The following is a 4794-nucleotide window of genomic DNA, read 5'->3' on the forward strand; positions in this document are numbered from 1 at the left end:
CCCAGCTGACTTCCTGCCCTTTGGGCAGGGGGCTGGACTCGATGATCTCCCGAGGTCCCTTCCAGCCCTAATGTCTATGAAATCTATGAAATATCAGAAATATAAATTGACTTAATTACTGTAAGAAGCCCCTCTTCTTTTTGTCTGCTTTCCCTGTGTCCCATGTCCCCCAAAAAGCTCATATGCAAAAAAAAATTTAAAAAATGTGGGAAAGAAAGCATGAAGAAAATGCAACAGTTATGTCTGGTCTTGTAAGATTTAATAAACTGATCAGTTCTTTGCATAATCAAGCCACAAAGCAAATGATAAATGTTGGGCTCTGCTTGCAAACAAGAAGAAATAAAAATAAACTGGTGGAGATATCAAGTGAAAACTGAGGAGATGACAATGTCTAGGGAAGCTAAATTGGTTGAAGGTGCAGAATGTCAGATTCAGGCAAGGGCAATCACCCAAAAGAAAATGGAATTGGAGCCTTGTGAATATCAGAAGAAGTTGTGGCATGTTCTTTAATGCTTTGTCCCCCTCTTTAGATTTCATTTTCTGTGTTCTGTTCTTTCAGGTATCTAGAGTTTTATTTACTGATCCTGTATTTCTTATCTCTATCACTAATCTTTTGCAGGCAGTGGCTTCTTGGGTGTTGCTATCCTGGGCACTATTTCTGGGGCCTGTTTTCAAGTCATCTGCCTCATGCTTTCCCTATCCCGTTTTTAATTTTTCATCATTGATCTTCTTCTCCTTTCTTTTCTTTCTTTTCTGTCTTGTGGTCCTACCATTTATTCCCTTTCATTCTAGCCCCTATGCAACTTTCTTTTTCAGGATACTTTTTTTACTGATATCATTTGCCCATGATCCCTCTTCATGGTTGGAAAGCAGCTATGCTGGCTTGCATACCCTTAGGGCCAGGCATACAGTGCCCCTGTTTGCCTTTGGGCCTCCCGGCCTCCCTGCAGAAATGGTAGAATAGAGGAGGGAGCAAATGTGCTACAGGGTTGACCTAGGGGTGTTTACTGTCCATAAGAAATCAGAGGGTGAAGCAGTGGCCATCTCCCTCCCTGCCTCCTCCTTTGCACTCTGTATTAGTAGTAGTAACTGCACAGAGTTGTCTCTACGTGCAATGTCTATGAGCCATATGTTTCCATATTCTAGCAAACTGGGGGAGGCCAGAGGTGGGGAGGGGGGAGATGACACAGTGCACTGCTACAAGTTACTCACACAAATATTGGGTGAATATTCTCTGATATTCCGGTACAATCTTTCTGTTGGTGTAATGAAGGGCTGTCCAACTTCTAAGCAACTGGGGACTGCACACCCCACTGGCCACTCCAGCTTGGGCCGCACCACTTGAAGTGGTTACAATTGCTCATTTCTCCTGCCCCCCCCGCACCATGTACTTCAGCATCAGTTTTCCAGCTGTGGGCTCTCCTGCTGCAGGCTCCTCTCCTGTAGCATGCTTCTTGTGCAGCCTGTTCCAGGCCACTAGCTCTCCTGGCAGTACAGGCTACCCTCCCTCTGCCCCCTGGGATGGGAACATGCAGTGGAAACTGGAGGAGGAAGGGGGAGCCCTGGGGCCCCAGCTACTGCAGCAGCTGGAGCTAAAGGGCAGGAGCAGCTGGGTGGGAGCTCATGGACCACCATTTGGACAGCCCTGCTAAATGAATCCTGTTTCAATTTTACACTCCCACCTTCCACATCCTTCAGAATCCTCTTTGTGCAGATAATTGGAGAATGAAATGTTTCAGCCTGAAACATATTTGGAAGGCGGTTGAATATGTGAAGCAGTGGATTGTAATGGATACTTATTGATAGCTGTCATGACTCGCATGACACTTGCGCCCATAGGAATGAGTTCTGCAGATCAAGTCCGGGGTGGCTTCAGCCGGATTAAGGCAGAATACATCTGCAGGATCAGCAAAGCTGGTATTTTTAGCAGGAAAACAAACCCTAACAAAAGTTGCATTTCTTTGTAATTGTAAGAGGAAATCCAACTTACAATTTAAGTTGAATTTACTGAGCTGTGAAGTTTGTACTGTAAGTGTGAAGCTGAATACTGATTTCCTTTTCTCCTTTCCAGTGAATTGTCTTGGGCAACAGAACAAAATAGCAGCCACTTCATCTAAATCAAGCAGTGGAAGGGACAGGATCTCTCCATGCAATAGTGGTGTCAAAAGAAATGGAGGCTTGAACCCAGGCCCATAGGATTTGCATAATTAATTACTGGTGAGTTATGTTTGAATGTGGTCTCATTTGTGTGAAGGCTGAAACCTTTAAACAATTTCTTTGAACCTGAGAGGTGGAAGGGTTACTGGACTCTGTTCCTTTGCCAGATAATTGACTGGTTGGTTTCAAAGAGAAGGAGAGTTGTCCAGGCTACCAGTTAATCTTAGGAAATCCTGACTGTACACACTCACAAAAATACCTTTTTTCCCCAAAATGAAAAACTTTCTGGTGAAGCCAAACTTGAAAGAAAACACAGAAGCTGCAGCAGTTGGTAGATTGTGTAAAACAGCAACAGCTTACCTTTTTAATTGGATAGTTGTTTTATACCCTGAGTATAACGCTACATGGTCTGAGAGTACAAGCTGTGAGGCTCTGATAAGAAAAACACTGACTGGCTGCTGTCAAGCTGAGGATGATTAAATGTGTCAGGTCTCCCCCTCTCTTTGACAAGAAGACTAAATTCCCTAAAGCCCTTTATGTAACTGCCAGGAAAATGTTTTCCTTCACAACATTTTTCCCCCCCTTTCTATTTTTTTCGTTAGGTCTTTCAATTGTATGTGTGTGCATGTGTAAATCAACCCCATCTCGGGCATCCTTTTGAAGATGCTCTGTGACAAAACAGCCTAATGATGTAACACTCCCAGTGTAGTCTCTGTTATCAGTTTAGTATCTGTTATAGCCTCTTTCCATGGATAATAACCAACACTCATTTGTAGATAGGCTCCAGTGGATTTCTCCCATCTGTAATTTACTTGGTAAATCACTAGCAGCAGCAATCTGTTCTTTTTAGAAATTGATGACACTGCTGTTCCAGGACTGCACGTGTGGAACACTGCAGCACAGCTTGCAACACACTTCTATATTTATAGTATTGTCCTGCCAAGCTGTCTATGCTCTTCCCAACTGGTATTGCACAAATGAATTGTTATTGGTGAGTGTGTAAGCATAATTTGGAAAGATTTTAACTTTTTTGTCGTATTATTGGGTTTACCCTTCGGTGTGCTTGCATCTGAAAGCATCTTTCACTAACTAGGGAGGACAGACCTTTATGTCTTTGTGGAGTCCCACTGGTTTCAGTGCAGTTCAGCATCTGCTTGTGGATGTTCCTGAGATGATCATATTGCAAAATGGAGTCCTTAGGAACATGTAAAGTTAATGGTGTTCCTTTAAATATTCCTTCTAAGAAAATATTTGAGTGGATTGAATCTCCATGTAATTACAAGCTGATTTGGAAGTTATACTTATCTGGAAAAATATAGCTATATGCAATCCTAGATTAGTACCAAATGATGGAAAAAAATGAACTGGTAGAAGATAAAGATTTAATACCTAACAAAACCAGGCTAAAAGTTGAAAGCCTCTAATCAATGGAAAGTTTGGAGTGCCAGGTTTTTCACTGTTATAAATGTAGATTGCATTTTTGGTAAATCATGAGCTACCTTGCCCTTAAAATATCATAGTTTTTATTAACTTTGTGATTATTTTCCCTGCCTCAATACCAGCATAGCAGCTGCTTTCTTGAGAACTGCTTAAGGAAAAATTGTTTTATGCTGTCTGAGAGCTTAGGGCTCCAGTTCTCAAATAATGCAACAAATTTCTTTCTAAATCTAGTAATGATTAAGTGGGGAAGAGGGGAGGGAATTGGTAAAATTGTCAAAACTGAAGTATGGGTGGAAAAAGGTGAGAGAAATGAGGTTATAATGGAAATGGTGAAATTTTATTTGTTTGTACGTACAGGAGGATATTTTGGGGGCTTTTTGTTTTTGTTTTTTTAAGCAGAGCAGATGCCTTTTTAAAGTTTCCAAGTATTACAGACTGGGTTTGTGCAGTGAGCATGTCTTATCTTTTAGTCACAGAGCCTGTATAAATCCTTATTTCTAGGTTAAATAATTCTCTTGTAGTTGAGGCATCTGTACTTTGGCCTTGAAGGTTTCAAGCTCAAGAACCACTGGTGACCATGATATCTTTGGCTGCAACTTATTACATAAGTTCTGGACCTTTAGGACATAAATGGATAAGTTAAAGCAAAATAAACATGAGGATCACTCTTAAATCAAAAAGTATATCTTGGGTTACATATGGTTATGGGCCTTTGAAACCAAATATAGCTGGGATACAGGTTGCAAATTTATTTTGCAGAATAACTAAATTGTTAGCAATAACCTATCATGAATAACATTGATGTGATTCAAATCGCCTCTATTATTTAGCTATGTTAATCTATCCTGTTGTCTCTGCTTTGCTACTGTTGTTGTATAAAAATGCACTTGCATTCAAATGCATTTTTCTTATTGCAAAAGATCTGATGAAGAAAACTCACCTCATTGGCCCAAGGTTTTAGGCACATTGAAGATAGCAAGCAGCTGAAGAGTTTTCCATTTACATTTTGCTTTAGACTGTATTGCTCTGTATAATTTACTTACAAAAGCAATATTTTCCTATATAGTTTTTTGGTTCCAAGTTTCATCTTTGTCTGTTTATATTGTTAAATACAAAATCCTCCCTGGTCAATTACTTCATTCTTTTGCATTTATTATACCTTTTATCCTAAGCACTTAAATTATCACCATCCTTCCA

The 4794-nt window shown here is 40.4% G+C and overlaps 1 long non-coding RNA gene across 1 annotated transcript in view; it reads left to right on the forward strand.

The window, feature by feature from the left end:
• LOC109316426 overlaps positions 1–3149 on the forward strand; it is a 17055-nt gene extending 13906 nt beyond the window's left edge. The window contains exons 2-3 of the long non-coding RNA XR_002102837.1: positions 2072–2217; positions 3008–3149. This is a non-coding gene — a long non-coding RNA (uncharacterized LOC109316426). The remainder of the gene's footprint in view (positions 1–2071; positions 2218–3007) is intronic.
• The last annotated feature ends 1645 nt before the right edge of the window (positions 3150–4794 follow it).

This window comes from Crocodylus porosus, unplaced genomic scaffold, assembly GCF_001723895.1.
Source record: "Crocodylus porosus isolate Cpor-Errol unplaced genomic scaffold, CroPor_comp1, whole genome shotgun sequence".
Classification (NCBI taxonomy): Eukaryota; Metazoa; Chordata; order Crocodylia; family Crocodylidae; genus Crocodylus; species Crocodylus porosus.